Below are 25,137 nucleotides of genomic sequence, written 5' to 3' on the forward strand. Positions count from 1 at the left end.
CAGAGGGACACTAAGATGAGTGTGTTGGGAATGGGATTTTTGGAGTGTGCTCTAAGAGGGACACTAAGAAGAGTGTGTGTACTTCAAACATTCAGGAAACGGTTTTTCGTTTACTGTTAGAACAGTAACCTGTTTTTAGATGCAAATCATGTAATCAATTTAAAACAAGTAGTACCAAATCTAAAATACACTACTTCCACAACATCGATCAAAAGTCTTAGAGAGCCGTATACGTAAAATCAGATGAAAAATGAACATTTAGACGTTAAAATGGCAAGCCACACACTTTCCAACTGCGAGAGAACGAGCACAACTACCGATTGTCAGATATTAGCCGTGGTGTGGGCTCCCAGGAAGTTTAGTTATTTGGTATACGCAAAAAAGGTAGTCGTATATTGTGACCGCAAAACTTTTACCTTCCTTATGACGTGCAAAATTCTTCATTCAAAGCTAACGAAATGGGTTTTACGATTACAGGAATACCAAATAGAAATAAAATAAACTATTAAAGGCAACGAGAACATTGTAACTCACGCCTTACATCGATTACCTCAAGGCAGTAGTGATGAGGGTCAGTTAATCGAACCGAATCAGAACTTTAAAATAATGCCTGTACAAAATGTACCATTTAAGAACGAGGTTGAATAATTATATAAGAATATGTCAAAGTTACAGCAACGGACCCATACTGGGATAAGAGTATCTGCAATCTATGGAATAATATTAGTAATTCGCATATGTTGAAGGATAAGTTACATCTAAATATAGTATTTCGTAAGATTATGGATGGGGAAGAAAGATGGAGAGTGTGTGTTCCAATAGTAATGTTATCAAAGTTTGTGTGTTATACCCGTTATTCGTGGGGACACTTTATTACCACTAAGTGTTCGGAGAAACTGAAACAATACTGTTCTGTTCTCAACATGAAGAGGAAAGTATTTGAAACCTTAGGTAAGTGTAAACTATGCCAAAACGTTAAACCTATAAACTATTGTAATAAACTATGGATGCAGCCCATTGTACCATCAAAACTTGAACTTTTGTCGTGTGACGTCATAGTGTCATTTCGAACCGCGAAAGGAAGATTCAAATATATAATCGCATTTATGATGTTGTACCAAAGTTTCTACAAATGTATCCTTTCCGATCTACTAACGCCATACCTATGTTGAGTATACTGGAAAATGACTACACTCCAAATGTCCGCAAACCCACTGCTATTTTGACCGATAATGCTTCGTATTATGTCAGTAAAGCCTGGCATGAAAATATGGATAATTTAAATGTAAGACACAACTTTGTATCTCATTACCATGTCGAGGCATCGTCTGTTAAGTGTAGATGGATAGAATACTTAGGTATGTTTGAGAGTTTCCATAACGAAATGCCTAATTCATCCATCCAGAGTAGACCTGTAGAAATAATGTTCCACAAGGAAGCATCCTGGGAATGGATTAAGAACTTACCGAGAATAGCTGATCCCGTAATGGACAGAAATGTACATATTAGTAAAGTTGAGCTGGACTTGCACAAAGCAGCTATGTTCAGGAAACGAAAGTATGATTAATAATTAAAGTTAATACATTTAACATGAATGTTGAAGTACTGTTATGGAACGCGCCAAGGCGTCTGCTGCAGTGAAGAAGACGAATTAAAAATGGCAATATCTGTATACCGCACCGTATAATATAATCAAGATTCCATAGCTTGGCAGTTATTTATTGGGCGATTTCTATAAAGGGGGGGGGGGGCTCACCAAAGGCTTTTTCCCTCAGTAAGACCTGAAGAAATATTATGAATGAGAAGAGAACGAGGTAGAAGGGTTTAGTGTTATTGTCTGTAAGACAAGTTATATTTTTTGGGTGATTTGATGTAAATGTCAAGAAACTATCTAAGTTTATGATTTATGTATGGTTATTTGCATTGTTAATGAATATATTAAAAGCACTATGAGTACCGAGGCAGTAATGCAGTACGTAGTGCAAGGACAGCTGTGCTAAAAGCTAAACGTCAATTATTTCCCATTTAATGGGGGTTGATCCTAGTTCAGTGGAACAAACTGTGTAATTTTTTTCAACAGGTGATCAGCGACTGTGAGTGACCTGGTATCATGAACTGGTTTGAGGACAGAATCTTGGTACTATACTTAGTGATTTACGATGTTTGACTGCGTGTTTAAAGATAAACGTATCGTAACGGAATCATAACGTGGGAGACAGAAGCTTGGTCAGTCGTATCATGCGTGTTATGTGTTCAGAACTGAATAAATGACAGAATCCGGGCTCATGACGCACAGGAAGTGGTTAATTAAACTCATGTCATTACTTGTTGGGAACGGAAAAGACAGGATCTGATTTTGAGGTGGGGGACGTTGATTGATCATGTGGGTAGAGCTGAAAGGACTGAATCTGTTCACGAAACTAGTTGTACAATTATTAGATATAATTAATGTGAGTGCTAAAAAGGAAACCGATGGTGTTATGTATTTAATATGTGACGATCTAGACTTTGTGTTAAAGACAGTGTCGTGAGTGATGTGGTGGAAAATAACTATGACTACGTTCATTTCGTGAAGCTCACGAACACTTAAGGAGATAAGTATTTTAAGTATGACTACTTATAATTCTTTTCTCTTGAAGCTACGCAAATGGTGTTACCGTATATAAGAACGAATTTGGTGTTCCATATCCACACAATCCACAAGACTTAGTTGAGCTGAACCACTACCTTCGGGAGTAAGCTCGATGCAACGTGCCAACGCTGGACAACCTACCTGATGGGGCGAAAATACACACCGAAGTTGCCTGCAACATGTTACGTGGCGAGATAACATGCTGAGGCTGACACAACTATTTGGTGGTCGAGAAGATGTGCCGTCGCTGCCTGAATTCTCTGATGGAACACGAACATATTAACCCGCAGGAGAGAGCTTCAACACGAAATGAGATTCAAGATGCTGTACCACCACCCTGTTGGGCGATACTGCACGCAGCTAGGACCCAAGAATTTAAGAAGATTGCATAAACGACAACCTAATAATCAGATGGTCGTCTTAAGCTGCTTTTCTCAAGACTGACGATTATGTCAAGAAAGTACCTGGGGAGGGGAGGGGGGGGGGGGGGAGACAACATCTGCAAAATAAAACCCCACGCCAGGAAGTCATGATGGGTTACAACGCAATGGAAGATAATAAGATGTCATTAAGTACTTCGTCAATCAGCAGGTAGGAATTACATGCGCCAATGATCAAGTCATAATACAAGACGGGTACATGAGTTGGCAACAATCTCGCCGAGGCACTGACGTAACGAATAAATAATTGAAGTCGGCATACAGACAACAGCAAGAAGAAATTACGTGCGCCAATGTTAAAGATATAACCTCTTCCGCTGATTAATCATTATAAGAAGAGACGTATCAGCAAACAGTCAATTGAACTAACGTATTCTACAAGTCATAATACGAGGCGGGTACATGAGTTGGCAGCAATCTCGCCTAGGCGCTGACGTAACGAATAAATAGTTGAAGTCAGCATGCAGACAATGATATCAATAACCTGTCGAGTAGCTAGATTATTCAAGAGGCAGCCCGAAAGGCAAATAATTGCTACATTCCCCTGTGCAACCGCACGGAGCGCCTCAAGAAAACTGGTTCTATTTTCCCCATGGAGGGCCTCAAGAAAATTGGTTCTACTTTCTCCTGTGCAACTGCATGGAGAGCATCAAGAAAAGAGCGAGAATGATTGATAAGCTGATACAGCCTGAAAACGCTATGAAGCTCAAGACTGAAGATTGTTCTCTTAGAAAGCTTTTAAACAATTGTAAATACTTGTAATGCAATTCCTTATTTATGAGAGGCAGACTTATTCTCCATAATTTGGCGATGAAGTGTTTAAGTGAGCTATATCTAAAATGCAGATAATTATTTATGATAGGCAGACTTAATCTGCTTAATATAGTCATGAAGAATTTAAATGACTTCACATATGTAAAACTAGATGACGATATTGTGTAAACATGTTATTTGTAAGAACCATTGTACAAACTAATGTAAAAAGAACAATGTAACATAACCATCAACTTTCCCCCTTTCCCCAATCACCTGCACTTCGGAGCTGCAAAAGCCACAAGCTTTAGCCTCATAGTGCGCATTAAAAAACCAAAATAAATAAGCACATATAAGTTTACTCCTCCGTTTAGGCGATATGAAGATCGCGGTTAAACGTGAGATTGACAACAATGTGCCGCAAAGTGCAAACTGTTGTCATTCTGGGGGGCTGCTATACCCGTCCTTTTCAAAAGATGGTTCTAATGGCTCTGAGCACTATGCGACTTAACTTCTGAGGTCATCAGTCGCTCGGTTCCAGACTGTAGCGCCTAGAACCGCACGGCCACTCCGGCCGGCCCCGTCCTTTTAATTAAGAACAATATTAATTTCATATAGGGGAGAGGTGATCAACAATAACTGTAACAGTTAACAGGAATGAAAAGATTTTAATAAAAATTGTTGATATATAACCTCAAATCAGATTAATTTCCGTAGAAAAGTAGCGCTTCAAGGATATCAAAGAAGATTTCATGCTGCTATTTTTGTTTCTTACTTCTATTATATAAAACATGTGCGTAAATTAGAGTTCCCTTGTTTTGTTTTCTGCGCTCTAAATAAATCTACGTAGCGGTGGCGTGCGATGTAGGGGGCATTTCCGTGTGATATGCTACGAAAGGAATCAGGGCATTTTTGTTACACTGTAAGAAAATTGGCTATAGTTGGTTTATACGGGAGAGACTTCTGTCGTAAGGTCACGGACTAAGAATATTAGAGGAATTGCACGCGCCAGAAACAGTAGCGCTAGAAATTTAAATTCTATTATATGCCGTATAACTGATAATAGGAACTGTGCACTATACGAAGGGACGTTGAATTGAATATAAGAACGGGACTGGACACTCAGCTTCGTGAAAATAAAAGCGTACTAAGTTTGAACGACTGTATCGAAGTATAGTAATCGAGCATAGTCTTTGCTATAGTAACTTTGAGTGACAAACTATAAAACTCACGGACATTTTAGTTGCCGTAATTGATGAGAGTAATTGTAGGATCAACCCTCCTTTTTCCTCTATACAAAACGCAATCATTCATGATCATTTGATTATTATTGAATGTTGATGGAAAACTAAAGTGATTTCCATAACATCGTGTGTACAGTTGAATAATGACTTATATCGAAAGACGTTACTAACTATTTTATCTTCGGTAACGCAGCAACAAATAAATGAAGGGTGATGAACTGAGCAAAAATGTTAACATTACCACGAAAAGCCGAAATTTATTCGCTGTTACAGTGAAAATGTTTGTAGCTGCTCCATCTGAGGTACAGATGTAACTAAAATCCGGAAATATACAGTATATAACAATATAAATATCGTACGTCAGAGAAGTCACCGACAGCAAATCGACGGAGGGCGGCTACAACACTCACCACCCGAGTGAAGTACAGCTTGTTTAAAATTCATCTACACCAACATGGCTACTCTACAGTTCACTCTTAAGTGCCTGACAGATTACTTCTGTACCGTTCCACACGTGAACAGCGTCTGAGAAAGACTAACATTTAAATCGTTTCGTGGAAGGTCTAGCTGGAGAGCTCTAATGACTGCCACCAAAACTCGCATATCGTATCCCTGACACACTCTACCTTATTTCGCAATACTACGTAACGAACTGCCCTTGTCTGAACTTTTCCTATGTTCTCCATCGGTCCTGTCTGCTGAAGATCCAGTACCACACAGAAGTACTCTAGCAGAGAACAGACAAGCTTAGAGTTTGCAGTCTCTTTAGTAGCGCTGTTACATCTTCCAAGTGTTCTGTCCAAGTCCCAGCGCCGCATCTCCAACGTGTACTGGAGTGTCACTTCATGTGGACAAATTTACCGCTTTACCAACATAGTTATACCGCAAAAGACCAGTGATGCGGTATTTTAACATAGCACATATGAAAAGAAAAGTAAAGCTGTATTGTAACACATCACATATGAAAAAAAAGAGAGAAAAACCAACAAATAAATTTCCAGATGTACAGCTGCATTTATTATTGTAGTTGACTTTTGTTAATTATTTTTTACTCTTATGAAAATGCAACACTAGGGAGATTCTCGCAGTATCCGTTAAGTGGATATCGAAAAATTTTACTGAACTCACTTTACTCAAATATGATTCAGTATTGGGAAAACTGATTACTTTTACTGTTCCAAAGGAAGAACTGCTAATCAAGAGATTTCTCTTACATTTACATTTATTTGTAGTTGTTATAATTAGCAAGTACTAAGATATTTATTACGACTCTGGGGCGTTGTCATTTACAACAATGGCGCTAACCTCTGCGCCGATGTTCCCCTATAAAATTTGCATAATGTACAGAAATATGTCCCTTCATGAATACAAGAATTGTTACAGAAAAACATTAGCGACACTCTGAAGTAATATTTGATTTTATTAAATCTAAATATTACATGAAAAAGTTCGGTAAACTTTTTTCGGATCCCGCTTAACGGAAATTGCGTGAATCTCCTTAATGCAGCATTCCCATTAAAGTAAGCAAAAGTTAACTGCAATAATAAATACAGCTGTATATGTGGAACATCTTCAACTTTTGTAGTCCTGTCTTCCTCAGTTGCGTGTAATATTACGGTATATTGATAATTTTTACTTATGGACCGTCTGACAGCAACTGAATAAAACACAATTTTAGTGCCATACGCGTTTCGCCTTTATTTTCTGCAAGGCATCATCAGTGGCCTGGAATATGTACATGTGTTTGCTATTGGTATTTCCTATTAAGTAATAATGTTTTGAACTGTACTTACAAGTTGCGTGGACAATTTCTTACATATTACGCTCCTGTTGCATTTTTGGTGTTGTTCTTCTTCTTATGAATGCCAATCTGCGGTTTTTTTAGCACATTACACAGAACTATGAACTGAACGCTTGTTTCAATGCAATGTTTTGGTTTCTGTTGCCGACTGTCAAATATTTTTGCCAAAGATCGAAAGTTATTGCCAAACTCCAAACTTTCGAGTGTTATTATTGAAGTACCTGTGATCTGTTCGTTGTATATTGTGCTGTGTGTGTGTGTGTGTGTGTGTGTGTGTGTGTGGTTATAACCTATAGGTACAGTGACAAATATTAAATTAAATAGCAAAGATATGTACATATTCCAGGCCACTGACGATGCCTCGCAGAAAATAAAGGCGAAACGCGTATGGCACTAATATTGCGTTATTTTTCAGTTGCTGTCAGACGGTTCATAAGTAAAAATTATCTAATATCTCTGTTGGCGGTGTCTTTTAATATGAAACCATCATATCGGGCAAATTAACTGCGAGGAGTACCACAACTGAGTCAATGACGCAAATAAATTTTCAGTTGTGAAGCAGCCAGAATAACACTACCTCCTGCTTTTAATAACATATACAAAACCAACGCATAAAAAGAAAAACCGCAGTGTGTGTTTGAAGGTCACTTTTGTACCTGTCTTCTTGAACAACTCGGAAACGTATCGCAGTACAGAATTTTGCACGTGGTTTTCGAATTTCAGATGTAACATTGTGAGCTGCTTAAACGACATCGGCAGGGGCAGCTGAACCAGCTACTTGTTCCTGTAGATCACTAAAGTCAATCACATAGAGTTAGTGATAACTGTTTAGTGATTTGTAGTAGAATGTTTCTATATCTAAATTTTATTTATGCCCAGAACAAAAATCTGAGACACATCTCTATTAATACCGTAATAACTCTATCTACGAGACCACTACAGTCCAAGTAGGGTCCGCTAATTCAGGGCTTCAGAGTAAGCCCCAACATCTGCAGTATTCTACATATGTGGAAACTATATTCATTAGTCTTTCCTCAGAGAAACGTCTATCACATTTTACATCTGCCACATGTATCCTGTTGAGTCCATACCTTATATACAGGGTGAACGTTAATAACAACGACAAACTGCAGGAACGGATTCCTCACTAGAAATGTAGGAAAAAAGTTGCTATGAACATGTGCCAGGAAATGCATCGTTACCACAGTAGATGGTTCCCATGAATTCCTCTGAAAACGTGCCATGTGTTACCGCTGTGTCGCGGTGATAATTATAGTTGCGGTTGTCATGCAGCATATACGTAATCTTAAATGGGCTTACACCATGCTGGTAGCCGTTTGCCTGGAGCTGGAGCTTGTTCCGCTCAATATCCTAATGTACGCACAGTCCGCTGCCCCCCCCCCCCCCCCCCCGCACGCTACTTCGTCTCAAAGGACCCATTATCGTAATAACGTCCAAAGAGGGATTAAAATGTTTTGTGATGGGGTTGACGTCTGTGAGGGTAATTCTTCTGGTATAGCCATAATGCCTCTCGGACGTTTACGTCTGTTTGGCGATACACAAACACGATTTCGGCTTGTTACCGACATCAGTACCAAACCATTCTGCTGCTTACAGTACTCTGCATCAATCACTCAGCCTACAGCACACGAGGAACACGCGGGACTTGGTCAGAGGAACTTCTATTCGTCAGCACCATCTAACGTGGCAACCAGGCATTTCTGGACACATGTTCACAGGACTTTTTTTCTCCATTTCCCGTCAGGAATCCGTCCCTGCAGTTTAATTAGTCCCATTAAGACATAAGAGCCCATATTTACTGATACTTTTATGCTTCTAGTAACATGCGATCTCAATTATAGACATTTACGCCACTGACTGATTGATACACCCTCTGCAGGAAATGTATTTTTTTCTGCACCTGTAGTCACATCCCCTCCTATTCTCATTCTGAAATAATTTAGCCATTAGTAGCCTATAAAATTGGTGATGGAGAATCTATGCCAGCAACATTAGCATCAATATTCCATAAGTTTTTATCACGCAGTCATCACGTCATAGTACAAATGGCTAATGTAATGTAAACAGTGCCATTGCGAAACTGAAAAAGTAATATTGATGATTAGTTACGCAGATGATGATTCCCTCAACACACTCATCGCAAGCCGTTGCTTTAGCCTAGGCAGTGCTATCAGCGAAAAATAAGTTATTTATGCAATTTTCAAATTTCGCTACATTCCGCTACAGTGTCAAATATACCCATGTAATAGCCCAAAAAAAAAAAAATTAGCTATGATATACTCAAATAAGTTAAAAAAAGTAATTAAACTATAAGCAAGTGTATTCCATACCATTCTAGTTAGCCATTTGACGATCAGCGACACCAAAGCCAACAGTGAAGAACTTGAGGAATGTGGATCATTCGCAAGGTCGCTGTTAACACCAGTGTTGTAGTTTGATGCGACAGACAGTTTCATCTTTCTGTGTAATTTGAACTTAAAAAGTTACATGGTAGTCATTCGCAAGCAGGTAAATATAGCAATGTTTTGCTGACCTTGTAGGGGATGAATTAAATTCTAGGATATTCTTGGATAACAAGGAGAGATTTTTATTTTGCGTAACACGTTAGATTCAAGCATATTTAAACAGTCTAATTTCTCGCCATTAGTGAAGAAAGGAAGTTTGGGAAAACTGATTGCTAGAATGCCGATAAATCTTGTATTTTCTGGGTACAGATATATATTGCATATTTTCTCTTCAGCACAATATTTTATTACATTTAGCTGTCATCATGACTTACATTTAATAAAATGCAATATTTAGTGATATTATTTATTATTATTTTTTTAGACAGTAGTGAACGTGTAAGATACGTAAGACACAGAGTTGAGCGATTCGGTGATAATTTCAATATTTTTTTGTTTGCTATCCTATGATTATGTTTCTTCGTCAGACGATTCCATCCCTGTTCGTCGTTGTTAGAGAGCTGATACACCCATTTTTCAAACTTAAGGATTTGTTTATCCGTCACGGGGTACGAAATGCAAAATTGGTGTTTTGCATTTCTAGTCGTATTCTTAACAAGTCAGTTAGCCTAATAGGGTTTTTACTTTCAAAGTCTGTTGTCATGGATAAAGCTCATTCAACATCTACAGTCTCCTGTGGCAAGACTAGCATTATTTTTAGTAGTCTGGCAATATTCGAGAAACGTACTGTTCATGAAATGTATTTATTTCGCCTACTACATTCCAGAAATCGACGCTATTCTTGGAGCATGACGTCTCTTTTTCTATTTCAGAAAAGTACAACTTTAGTTTGTTTAACTTTTTGACGGATTCGTGCTTATCGATCTTCCTTTCATACTTCTCTGCAGGTTCTGTTATATCACACAGTGTGTCCGTATCAGTACTAAGGGCAATTTTTCGATTCATAGATAACAAATTGTTTTTACTGGAAAAAGTTTTCTAGGCGTCACTCACACATTTTTAGTAAAATTTCACTCAAAAAACCTGAATTGCCCCTTGACCGTTCACTTCAGTCTTTCAGCGTTTCCGTAGTTCGTTCCCCCACATTAACTTCTTCACTACCGACCAACACTTTTGGTTCCTATAAGTTTGATTTGTCTAACTTATCGTCCTTGCTGAGGAGAGTTGTTTTGATAAAAGTGACTGCCAGAATTCCAATAAATCTGTTACTGTCTGGATACAGATACTGTATAAGGATTTTCTGTGACAAACATAGTGCTGAACTATTGATTATTGGCAGTAAGTGGTTCTAAAAATGAAGGTACGCTCTTATGCAGGAAGTTTGAAGTTCAGAAAAAGTAATGTTCCCTACAGAATTCTTATCCTCGAATTCTTCCTCCCTAAACATCTCAGCAATATCGTTCCGTTCTTGTAGTACACGATTAAGGCAGTTTGAAAGTGCAAACCATCATGATTTACTCGACCTTACTATTTTTTAAAAGAGATGAGTGCATGAACTTCGGGAATTCCTTTAATACACTCGGGCGTTTCGCAGAGCGAGAAAAATACCTGTCAATATTTAGTGTCAGAGCTTCGACGTAGCAAGGGGTTTCTTGTGAACCAGCTACGGCAACTAAATGTGCTGACTGATAAACACTTCACAATTATCTCAGAGTTTTCAAGTAAGAGGTGGGTCTCGAATAATTCATTCCTGCCTAACATAACACGGGCACTATTAACGCAAAACCCAAAAACATTATCCACAGATAACTCAAACCCGTCCATACGGTTTTTAAAGAGTTTATACTGACCCCTAGCGTTAGCCTTATTTCTGCCTATGAGAATTAGATCAAAAAGATATTTTTGACTTCAGAATTGTGTATTATCTCACTAACATACACGATATTGCTGATACATCAACTCTCATCTACATGGATGGAAAATGCGTTATTTCTTGGATCATTACGTAACTCGTGGTTAGTATTTCCGAAGAGTACATTCGTAACAGTGCTTGTTCATTTTGTGCGACTCTGACTTACTGACTTTTCAACTGCTGTATCCTTAAAACTGAATTTTGCCTGTCTCCTGTACATGCTGCACTAAACTGAAACTGAAATCATGAGCCACAGCATGAATCAGCTACTGTAGCAGCCTTTTGCTCTTTCTCTGGTTTAAATAATTGAAAACGAAAATAGTAATATATTGTAACCGTGAGCTCCTGCTACATTGCTATAAATAATAATAATGTATTCTGTATTCCTACGAAAATTCTTGCATTGCCACTCGTTTCTCAAAGTTAAAATTCATAAAATAGTGTAACAGTAATAATACCGTTACCATTGTGTAGCTCCAATGAATTTAAAAAAAAAAATTTCTTACATGAGATATTCGTCTTGCATGGTCCGTAACTCTCTCGTTCGTTCTGTGTTTCCTGCTTCGAAAGTGATTCACTCGGTGACTTTCTTTGGCACCTATCACTATATTAGACAATTTGTATTTTGCTTTCGTGGTGCTATCACTAATTGGTTGTGAATGCTTTTTAAACTACCCTCATTTCACCGCTTCGTAGAAGATAGATGCTTCCTCAATTTTTTCTCATCTCGCGTAAGCTCATCCCTATTTTTCTTTCCTTCTTTGTTGTCGAACAGCCAGTTCTAACCTTCAGCGGTACTATATCCAAATGGTACACGTCCGATTCACACGACGTGTTGTAATGAACTGACTTAATGAGATATTACTGTCGTCTCGTGTGACAATTTCCACTGTGCAGTTGCTGTTACTGTTACCGATTGCCAGATGTCGGCGGCGTCTTACAATGTGCGTGATATTGTAGCAATACATGAGTATGTCCAATATAGTCGGATCTACTTTGCGTCACATGAGTGTAGGGGAGTCGAAACAAGTCGTGACCCATGACGTCACATCAATTTGAGAACTTTTTATACATGTAATTCATTTCTGAATTTTATTGATTATTTGCAGAGTAAGGAATTTAATTATGAACAACATTTAATAGGTAATGAGTTTTAATGAGATAGATATAAATATGTTTTGACATAGCAAATCACCTTCTTGCATTATGCATGACATGTTTTCTCTTTGTAGGAAAAAAAAAAGGTCCCTGTTGCTCGAGTCGTGGAGTGCGGATCTTCTATAAATTTCATGAATGGGCACAGAATTGTTAATTTATAACCCGGAGTTGATTTAAAAATTATTCTAGGGAACCATGGCCCGACTTTGGTGCAAGAAAATCGCGCGCGAATTCTCAAATATCGGCGCGGAGTTTTAAGATACGCGGCTGGATATCGGGCGTTATAGTCTAGTGTAGGATTCAGTATCATTAACCGCAAGTTACTAACATTACCTTGATGATAATTGCCAAAGTCTTACATGAGCGGCGTAGTAATCGTCTTGATGCTTAAAGCAAGCGAGAAGCGATTTACTGTCGGGATACGACAAATATTAATCATTGCATACTCAGCTGGTTGATATATTGCTTAGCAACTCATAAACGGACAGTGATAGAATTACTGAAATAATCTTTTAGGTATCAATGACCACTACACACACATCAGAAACTAATTACTCTAACTGTGAGTGACTCCTGGATAGGATGAGTTTTTTTTTCCGTTAACTGGTATTAATAAACTTCTTTAGAGGTTGAAACTTCATCAGTGTTGTCGCGTTCATTCAGTTTAGTAGAACGATAGATCGTACTAGCTACGCTACTATTTATAGTTTGTAACCTCCCCACAAAATTTTATTAATCTAATAATAATAATATGATTCTAATTTTTGTGTAACCTCAGAACAAAATTGGTTCCCATTTATAACTTCCCTACAGATATTCATTCACATTTAACTTCCACACAAAATTTGTTTCCCATTTAATGTCCCACAAAATTCTTTTCTCATTTAATGTAAGCTCGAAACAGAAAAACTCCTAAACCTCGTAATAAAAAATAAATTGGATAACCTGGTAAATTTTGGACGATAGCAGTGCTGCGTCATGGCCCTGTAAGATCATTCTGAATAAAAAGCAAAAATTCTTACCTCAATAAAGACGCCAACTATCTGCTCTTACAATAACATTTTCCGGCACATCTCTGTGCAATGCTGGCCGATAGATTTGTCATTTATGAAAGGAAGCAACTGATTATTCTTTTGCAACAATCGAAATGATCGTGGATTGGAGAAATTAGTAAATTCTTTAAATAATTAGTTAAGACTGCTATCATACGATGTGTATAGTATATTCTCGTTAATGCTTGTTAATTCTGATCCATTTACTCTTCATGACGAGGTACTGCATCTTCTTTCGTTCATTCCGAAGGTGAAATTCCCATTTCATAGTAATCCACTGTGGTTTGTTTAATTTATTTCTTTTACACGTTATTGCTTTCTAAAAATGATGAATAAGGATTAATATCTTGCATTTAAATCATATACCCATTTAATAATAACTGGTTTCTAGTGATATAATTAAGCATACAGCATAGCATGACAGAAAACGTATTATGTCAAAAACATAGACAGTGTTCAGGTGCAAAAATGTACACAGAGTATCATAATGTAGTAGCAAAAAAAAAAAAAAAAGTAAAATAGTCACGATGTTGAGATATCCTAAGGCAAAATGTCAAAGTCACTGGTGTTTGTTATATCTTAAAGATATCGTAGTGCATACAAACAAAACACGAAAACAATGATATATACATGAAAAATGGAAAATGTGCACGGTCTGATGTATAACGACAAGAAATGACTTTCTTTGTGTTCAGCTTGTATGTTGTGTAGTTGATAGAGGCGAGAGTTGAAGACTTTAATGGAGAAAGAATTTGATAAAATTAATATGTAACTAGATACAATTGCATAATTGGTCCTAAAATATGTAAGTTTATCTGAAAAAACGTGCACGGTCTGATGTGTAACGACAAGAAAAGCGACCTGCTAACCTTACCTTGCCAAGAAAAAATATGATAATCATCAGTAACCATTCATATAAATATAATTGCATAAGTGGTCATATAAAAATCAGGAAATGGCATTACAGTGTGAAAAAATCATAAAGTATGTTCATTCAATAAAGGGTTTAATATTGGAGACATGGTGATTGCCTTTACTTTTTCTGGTTCTCAGAGTTTCGACGTATACTACATTGGGGTGAGGAATGCTGCGAATTCGATATAGGCCTGCGTATAGAAGGTCAAATTTACTACATCTACTCTTTCCTCTGTTGGATAAATAATGTGTGCGCACTAACATCTACTGTCCAATGTGAAATTCACGGCGTGTACAAACCTGTTTTTGCTGTCTTCTCCGGCGCTCAGCGGCACGTTTGATGTTGTTCAACGCAATGTCAATTATTTCATGGTGTCGTAGTCGACGAGATGTAGGAAAGGATACTAATTCTTTAATTTTGTTAGGTGGTTCAACATTTTTCAGTATAACAGTCGGAGATAGCATAGTACATTCATTTGGTATGGAATTAATTACATCCTGGAATGAGAGTATGTGCGTGTCCCAATAAATGTTTTTTATGGCAGCATATTCTACATAGTTTACCAATTTCTTTCATTAGTCGTTCACAAGGGTTCGAAGAAGCATGGTACCTGGATATATAGATCGGAGAAATGTTTCTAGCTCCTAACATACGTGTCCATATAGCAGAACGAAACTGTGATCCATTGTCGGAAATTACTTTCAATACATGCCCTACATGGAATAAAAAATGTTTTACAAATGCTTTCAAAACAGATTTAGCAGTAGCTTTGCGTAACGGAGTGAAGGTAACAAATTTTGAAGTGTGTTCAACAGCGACAAAGATGTAACAAAAATCTCTACTAGTTCTGGGAATCGGACTAAAAATGTCTACAGCGGCCATGTGTCTCAATTTAACAGGTACAATGGGATGTAATGGAGGAATATGTGAATTCGTGTCTGACTTAGCTTTCTGGCAGATATTACATGACGCTAAAACTCGTCGAATACGTTTCTCCATATTGGCAAAATAATAGTTCTCTTTCGGTATAAGAAAACATTTTATGGCTCCGTAATGTGCGTAACTTAAATGAGTATACCAAATTAATTTGTTAACAAGCTCGCCAGGAATGCATAGTAACCAGTTGTTGCTGTCAGGGTGAGAGCGGCGAAACAGAATGTTATTGCGTACAGTGTAATGGTTAATGGTTTCTGATGGTAACATTATTCCTATCTTGCCAAAGGTGTTTGACTTCTTTCCATACGTTGTCTTTACTCTGCTCTTGTGCTATGTCGCGTAATGACGACGAAATTAAATTTTCAAATGCAACTTGTTGAATATACATGACGCTGAAATTTGCTTTGCAGAAGTTGGTTGTGATGTCTTGCTGATTGTTGCTGAGAGAACGGGACAGTGCGTCTGCTACAATATTTTGTGTACCGGGAATGTGAGCAATTGTAAAATTAAATTCCTGTAAATAAAGTTTCCATCTGCTTAATCTGTCGTGTGTAAATTTAGCCGAAAGTAAAAACTGTATCGCTCTATGATCTGTGTAGACGGTAGTGTGTCTTCCATAAAGAAAATGTCGAAATCTCGTAAATGCCCATACAACACATAATGTTTCAAGTTCTGTAACAGAATAATGGCGTTCAGCAGGTGACACAATGCGACTCGCAAAGGCGATGTTTTTAATTACTGTAGTACCATCTTCTTCAATTTCCTTAAAAATGTGTACGCCTAAAGCGGTGTTAGAACTGTCGGTGGCAATGGAAAAATTTCTAGTAAGATCTGGATGTGATAAAAGTGGTGCATTCAACAAAGCTTCTTTCAGATTCACAAATTCAGAATGTGCTTGGCTATCCCAGGACCAAATAGTGTTTTACCCGTCAATTGACATAATCTATGGGTGTCTAAAGCAGAGTAATGAATAAACTTACGAAAAAATTTAATTAAACCCAAAAAGCTGCGTAGTTGTTTCTTCGTCGTAGGAATAGTAATGTCACATAAAACTTGAAGTTTTTCCGGGTCAAAGTGCGATTTACTAAGATTAACTGTGAGTCCTTGTGCACGAAAAGTTCGTAACAGTTGTTCAATAATCAGATTGTGTTCAGACCAGTTATCTTCTGCAGTAAGAATGTCGTCTACATACGTTGTGAGTCCGTCTTTTAATTCTGTCGGAAGTATAGTATTCAATCCGCAAATAAATGCTGCTGAAGAAATAGTTAAACCGAACGGTAATTTACAAAATTGATAACAGTCACCAAAACAGAGAAAAGCTGTGTACTTTCTGCAGTTCGGATGGAGCTGAATTTGCCAAAATCCCAATTTCAAATCTAATGTGGAATAAATAGCAGTACCATGAAATTTCTGTAGAAGTTCTTCTAGTGTTTGAGGGCGATCTGTTTCATTAATAATAATGTCATTGATGTGACGCGAACCAAGTACGAGGCGAAGTGAACCATCCTTTTTCTTAACAATATGGAGCGAGTTTATGTACGGACTAACCGCCGGTTCAATAATTCATTGGTCAAGCATAGCTTGCAATTCTTTCTTAACTTGTTCTCTGTGAATATACGGAATGGGATAATGTTTGGCTTTAAATGTGTCGTGCTGTTTAACTTGAAATTCATACATAAAACCGGACATAGTACCAGGGACGTTGACAAAAACTGGAGCTTGCTGTAAAAGAATTTTGCGTAGTTGCGTGCGTTCGTCGTCTGTATTTGCACTGCTCTGTTTAGCTTTATCAGAAATCATTTGTATAACGTCATAGTCGGCTTCGAATGGAGTATTATAGTTGTGTACGTAGGTATCTGTGAACAATGTGGACTGACAGTCTATGTTACGTGATGCGGAAATGACATCTGTGCGATTAATTGTTTGTTCTTCTGCAGATAAAGAGTGCTGAAATTCTAGTGCCAGTTGTACATTTTCATCCTTTAACATTAAATAGGAATTTTGAAAGTCAATAATTGTAACATTAAATAGGAATTTTGAAAGCCAATAATTGCGTCTTGTTGTACCAGAAAATTCGTACCCAAAATAACGTCTGTTGTCAATAAGGGAACAATCCAAAAATTTGAGTGAAACGTATGACCTGCAATACAAAATGATAAGTGTGTCTGTAATTTTACATCTACTCCTTTACCAGATACTGCACCATTTACTTTAGTTTTGCCTAATGGTAATGTAGGATAGGTATTCTCTTTGTTACATTCGTTGAAAGTCTCCTCATTTATAACTGACATAGGTGATCCCGAATCGATTACTGCTGAAAATTTGGATGATCCAATCCTTACTTCAATGACAGGGTGTGAAATGGTTTTTTGAATAACTGGTTTTTCCTGCAAAAGAGTGTCTCGGATGTCGTCAAAAGTAATAACATTTTCGTGAACAAAATTCTCTGTGTCAAAAGTATTGCTTGCGTTGCTGGAAGATGCAACCTGAACTGTATCTAGTCAAATTCTATCCGACGTGCTATTATGTGCCGGAGGATGCTGTGGCATTTCGACTATTTGCACTGTTCTGTTATTTCGTCCTGATGCATTAGGTTCGGGATGATACCAACTGTCTGGTTCATTCAAGATAATCTGTTGTTGCGGATGATTTTGCTGCTGGTAAGACCGACTGTTATTAAACGTACGCTGAAAACTGTGCTCATTACTTTTACGTCTCTCACGATAGTCATTTCTATACGGTGCATTGCGATATGAGTTGAAATGGTGTGTTTTCTGTACGTAGTTATTTCTTTGTTGCTGTGCGTTACTATTTGGTGGAGCCGATGCTATACGTGCAGGCGGCGAAACATTAAAGCTTGGTTGGCCTTGCACATTACATTTTTGGTTAGGTATCCTAACCGGCTGGTTTTGTTGCTGTTGTTGGGAAAAACCTCTATTGTTACCAAAAGGTGGTTCCTGTTGCTGATTATTTTTGACGATACTGATAATTAAAATTTTGTCTATTATTAAAGTTCTGGTGGTTGACGTTCCTGATGCGTCTAGGAGCTTTGCTATTGAAATAGCGTGGCTGATCGTAATTGCTGTATCCTTGTTGACCTTGGTTATTATGTGAAAAGTTTTTGTTTATGAAGGGATAATCTGATTGCTGAACTTCCAAAAGCTGTAACAGATTTCTGAATGCTGAAATATTTTCTTTCTGCTGCCCCGTTAAAAGTGATACTCTTAATGATCGTGGTAATTTAGAAATACATAATTGAATAAGTGCAGATTCACTGTATGGTTCACTTAAGTACTGGTTTTGTTGGACCATGTGTTCATAAATTGCGTGACAGTGGAAAAATTTGAGTTCTCATAATTCGGTAAACTAATTAATTGATCCTGTGTGGTCTTCGACCAATACGCTGACAGAAAAGCATTCTGAAATTCTTCTACCGAATAGCATTGTCTCGCGATCGGTCTCATACGAGTTGCCGGTTCGCCTTCCAAAAAACTGCTTATAAATTCAAGCTTGTGTGGTACGGGCCAAGTCGGTGGAAAACAAAGCTAAATTGTTGTATCCAATCCAATGGGTGAATCTGTGTTCTGTCACTTTTAAATACCTTAAATATTCTCGCGGATAGAAAGTGCTTGTAATCAAAATTATCGTCTCTGTATGTATTAGCAGGTTCAGGATCGTATGATAATCTGTTTGTCTGTGACTGATCGGAATCTAACTCATGTACTCCTTGTACATTACCTAAATGGTACTGGCTCTGTGAGTCCGACAAATGTTCGCAAAGTGGCGTATGCTGTGATGTGTTAAAGGCTGAAATATTTTTCATCTCCGTCACCTCTTGCTGTAAAGATGACAATTTTCTACGTAATGTATTATTGGTCGAACCTATCTCACTGATCATCTGCTGTAAATTTTAGGATTCGGGTGTTTGATTAAACGAAACAGGTGACGTATCGTCTGATTTGGTGTCATTATTACTTTCGATAACGTCAAAACGACAGGCCAATTCATCATACACTCCTGGAGATTGAAATAAGAACACCGTGAATTCGTTGTCCCAGGAAGGGGAAACTTTATTGACACATTCCTGGGGTCAGATACATCACATGATCACACTGACAGAACCACAGGCACATAGACACAGGCAACAGAGCATGCACAATGTCGGCACTAGTACAGTGTATATCCACCTTTCGCAGCAATGCAGGCTGCTATTCTCCCATGGAGACGATCGTAGAGATGCTGGATGTAGTCCTGTGGAACGGCTTGCCATGCCATTTCCACCTGGCGCCTCAGTTGGACCAGCGTTCGTGCTGGACGTGCAGACCGCGTGAGACGACGCTTCATCCAGTCCCAAACATGCTCAATGGGGGACAGATCCGGAGATCTTGCTGGCCAGGGTAGTTGACTTGCACCTTCTAGAGCACGTTGGGTGGCACGGGATACATGCGGACGTGCATTGTCCTGTTGGAACAGCAAGTTCCCTTGCCGGTCTAGGAATGGTAGAACGATGGGTTCGATGACGGTTTGGATGTACCGTGCACTATTCAGTGTCCCCTCGACGATCACCAGTGGTGTACGGCCAGTGCAGGAGATCGCTCCCCACACCATGATGCCGGGTGTTGGCCCTGTGTGCCTCGGTCGTATGCAGTCCTGATTGTGGCGCTCACCTGCACGGCGCCAAACACGCATACGACCATCATTGGCACCAAGGCAGAAGCGACTCTCATCGCTGAAGACGACACGTCTCCATTCGTCCCTCCATTCACGCCTGTCGCGACACCACTGGAGGCGGGCTGCACGATGTTGGGGCGTGAGCGGAAGACGGCCTAACGGTGTGCGGGACCGTAGCCCAGCTTCATGGAGACGGTTGCGAATGGTCCTCGCCGATACCCTAGGAGCAACAGTGTCCCTAATTTGCTGGGAAGTGGCGGTGCGGTCCCCTACGGCACTGCGTAGGATCGTACGGTCTTGGCGTGCATCCGTGCGTCGCTGCGGTCCGGTCCCAGGTCGACGGGCACGTGCACCTTCCGCCGACCACTGGCGACAACATCGATGTACTGTGGAGACCTCACGCCCCACGTGTTGAGCAATTCGGCGGTACGTCCACCCGGCCTCCCGCATGCCCACTATACGCCCTCGCTCAAAGTCCGTCAACTGCACATACGGTTCACGTCCACGCTGTCGCGGCATGCTACCAGTGTTAAAGACTGCGATGGAGCTCTGTATGCCACGGCAAACTGGCTGACACTGACGGCGGCGGTGCACAAATGCTGCGCAGCTAGCGCCATTCGACGGCCAACACCGCGGTTCCTGGTGTGTCCGCTGTGCCGTGCGTGTGATCATTGCTTGTACAGCCCTCTAGCAGTGTCCGGAGCAAGTATGGTGGGTCTGACACACCGGTGTCAATGTGTTCTTTTTTCCATTTCCAGGAGTGTATTTTTCAGTCAGTGCTTTTACCTGATCATCGTTTTTAGTATCACAAGCATTAATTTGTTTTTGTATTTCACGTGTGATTTTGTTCAATTTTTTAACGTCTTCTTTGATGGCATCGGGATCCTGTATTAGTTCTAATTGTTCAAGTCTGTCGGTCACTGTCTGAAAGTCTACTGTGTGTGTGTGTCTGTTTTTGTTTTAAGTTCAGAGATTTCATCATGTAATTCGGTGTTCAATTGTTTGATAGTATTAATTTCGTCTGATACTGTAGCAATATTGTTGTCTACGTATGTTTTTGCTTTCGTAAACAATTTACGCTTATCTTCCTGTCTCTGTGCAGTAATTGTTTCCATGACTTGTTGTTTTACTTTATTCTGTTCCTGTATAAATTTACGGTAACGCGTTTCACTGTTTTGTAGGTTGTGATTAAAACGTTCGCAATTTGGCTGTTCTGTTGGTCAAATTTCGTGTCTACTTTTGCATCCAGTGTACGTGAAAGTTCTGCTGACATTAATTTAAACTCGTCGCGTAACTGCGTCGCGTTTTCAGAGCATTGTTTAGCGACTGCACTAATTTCATCTCTAAGTAATTTAGTTGTGGCTGAATGTGTATTACTTAATTCTTGCGCCACAGATCTAATTTCTTCACTACTGTTCCTAGCACAAGCCTTAATTTCTTCACGTAATTGTTCTTTAGTATCATGAGATTGCACGGCAATGGCTGAATCTGTTCACTAAGTTGTTTGAAATTGTTGTCTTGTCTTTCATTAAGTTGTTTGGAATTTTCATTAAGTTGTAGCAATAATGCCATAACTTGATCCTTGTCAATATTACCTACTCTATTCTCTGTGCTGATTAATGGCGTACCTGCAAATGTCACGTTTTGTGTAACTATTTGGTCATTCTCTGATTCTTGAAAAGGTTCGCCAATTGGATGTGCACTGTTGGTCGCTAAATCGGAATCAAATAAATTTGACGTATTTTGAGTACATTGTTCACTTTCGTTAGAAACAATTATCTGTTCGTTACTTAAATTTCGCAAATTAGGCGTGTCAAACTGGACAGCGTTCATTGTAACGGAACGTGCCTCGTCATCAATTGTTACATTCACTCTGGACATAATTGAATTTGTTTGCTCATCATTAGGATCAAAATCATTACTAGTGATCGGTAGGCACTGATTATCTTAATTAGGGGATTATCACTATTACACTGAGTGTCGCAAATATTATCGGTCAAACTATTCGAGTTGGCTATTTCACTCATTGCACATCGCGATGTACTGTTAGTTTTTCGCGGCATTTTTCACAAATCAAAATTAAGCACAAAATGAAACAAAGACAAAGCAAAAATGGAACAAACACAATTCCAACAATAAATTGCCGATGATCTGTAAAAGAAAGAGTGACAAATTAGTAAATGCGTTGTGCCAGATGCAAACTACATTTAAGTAAATAAGAGCAGATATATGACTACTTCTCTGAGATTAACAAAGAAATACGATCCTTGCCGGTTGTCGCCAAGTGTAACCTCCCCACAAAATTCAATAAATAATATGATTCTAATTTTTGTGTAACCTCAGAACAAAATTGGTTCCCATTTATAACCTCCCTACAGAAATTAATTCACATTTAACCTCCACGCAAAATTTGTTTCCCATTTAATGTACCCACAAAATTCTTTTCTCATTTAATGTAAGCTCGAAACAGAAAAATTCCTAAACCTCGTGATAAAAAATAAATTCAGTAACCTAGTAAATTTTGGACGACAGCAGTGCTGCCTCATGGCCCTGTAAGATCATTCTGAATAAAAAGCAAAAATTCTTACCTCAATAAAGTCACCAACTATCAGCTCTTACAATAACTTTTTCCGGCACAGCTCTGTGCAATGCTGGCCGATAGATTTGTCATTTATGAAAGGAAGCAACTGATTTTTCTTTTGCAACAATCGGAATGATCCTGGATTGGAGAAATTAGTAAATTCTTTAAATAGAAATGAATGCTAGTTGGAAATTACTTTATATGACAAAAGATTTAAAAGATTTACATGGGAGTTCACATAACATTACTAAATATGCGCGAGGCTGCTTTTTACCTTATACAATAATACTCAGGCTCCGGCATCGCTGCACCGCGACCGGCCCAGCCAACACGATACAGCAGACCAGACCAGAGCAGACTCCACACCAGACACAGACTAGCAACGAATTACTGCTACAGCTACACAGTTCCTACTGAGTCAACACTGCTCTCAGGTCAGCGATTCTCTTATACCTTGCATGTCGCAGGCAGCGCATGAGCAATACATAAAAATTACATCTGCTCGGACCTCTTACAAGTTTTAAAAGAAAAGAGAACACATACCTGTTTTTCTTTTGAGAAATGCTCGTACTTCAGTCATTAGTCTTTTCAAACCTGAGGCACGAGTGACGCTCCTTCACAGCACTGCGATATCGTGTACCCACCACACACATTTGCCCCCTTTTCACTACTTTCTGCACTGAAAACCCGGAGATATAGCCGCGGTACGAAGAAGGAAGAAAGAAGAGAAAAGATCAGCGAAAGAAGTGGAGAAAAGAGAGAAGGGGAGGTCACAATATCTTGAAAGTTATCGTCCCAGGTATCTGCAGATCATTCATATCCGAAACAGTATGAAAGCGTGCAGATTGAACTGTACGCAGCACGCACAGTAAATACCAAATTTCTAATATACTCTGATTACAATTATTTTGTGATTCGCAGATGGGAGCAGTGGGGGGCGTAGTTAACCAGCTAGTATACAACGTGTCACGTGCTCGTGCGATCGACAGTTATACGCGCACCAAAAAAGAAACAAGTCATGTACTTAACGACTGCGTCCACGTCTTTGTAGGCAGTAGGGAGGGCAGTGGTGGGGGTCGATGCTTCTGTAGGTACGGTGATGCGTAAGATAGCGTAAGCACACGTTACAGGCGAATAAAAGAAACAGGACAAGCATTCAGTCACACACAAGTCGCAAAGTAAAAGATTATCTACATAAGTGGACATAATCGTAAGGTGTGCGTACAACAAAACTCTTGGTAGCATTCTATAGGACTAACAGATGCGCGCCAGTTATATCTGATTCAATTCGACTGTTGTCTGTCTGGTCACTATAACTGCTGTAAGAATTTAATGAAATATCAAATTGTTCGATGTTATTTTTCACTACACATTCATTCTTCCACGATGATTATTATTCATTTCTTCGTGTTTGATACAACATTATGCCATTATGATCACAAAGTTTGGTTTACAGCGTCCTTGGTCAGTCTTCTCACTTCTGCCAGAGCACATTTCTTGCAGTCCCTTTGCCACACAACCCTTACCTTGATTGCATACAACTTAAATGGAACTGGAAGTGGCAGTGATCTGATTGCAGTCTGAGGACCGTACCGCAATCCTTTTTTGTCGGTTCATCTGCAAAATGTGGAGGTAAAGACGGTTTATGCTGAGGCGCGAGACCCCCTGATTCGTCCTTTCTGCAATCATTTGGTATGGGAATGTTGTTTTGTTGTACTCAGTCGATAATGGCTTGTTTTCCAGAAGTTACTGTATGAGTCTTGTCAAGGACAGTTAGATGATTCTATTATTATTGAACGTTTACTCAAGTTTTTAATGACTCTTTGATGTCAACAAGAACTACAAAATGATTCCCAGATTACTGTACAGTATTCTTTCAGCTGAGACAAACTACAGTATCATTTTAGTACATGGATCAACAACTTAAACCAAGGTATAATGATTTACAGAAATTGTCAGTTTCTTATTTTCAAGCCTTTATCTTACTACACTCACGAATTGGTTATAATAATCAAAATGGTGGCCACTAATCTTATGACTGCGTTACTACGAGAACATAGTTTTCATAGCGGAATACAACAAACAAACTTAAAAAGAGTTTGAATGTTTATCTCAATTAACGACCTTTTCATTACGAGTCCAATTCTTTGCTTTTGCGCTAATGTGTGAATCAATCACTTTCGTTTTATTTAATCGTGTTACAGTACACCGTAACTGTAATCTCAACAGAGACTGCGGATGTGATTAATCTGATAAATTTCATGAGAAACAGAAACAGGAAACTCAAATGATTTCCTCATAGTGCGTGGGGACAACGTACGCATGTGGTACGGCACTTCGACCCTTAAAAGAAATTTCAGTGTGATAATTGCATTTAGTATGCAGTAACAAACGACTTACAGTTCCGTGAACGTAGAGTATCAAGGGGCCTCATTTTTTACTGCAATCTCTCCGAATTGTCGGTTTTTTAATTTAGATACATCTTAATATGAGATGTGAAAGATTCGAACTTTTTAGCCAAACAATTTATCATCATTTGATAAAGATTTCTCATCGAATCTGGCGTTCGTTTCCCTTTCCCATCCTCACCCCATTACGGCCAGCATCGACTGGCC

Source organism: Schistocerca serialis, chromosome 1, assembly GCF_023864345.2.
Source record: "Schistocerca serialis cubense isolate TAMUIC-IGC-003099 chromosome 1, iqSchSeri2.2, whole genome shotgun sequence".
In the NCBI taxonomy this organism is placed as follows: Eukaryota; Metazoa; Arthropoda; class Insecta; order Orthoptera; family Acrididae; genus Schistocerca; species Schistocerca serialis.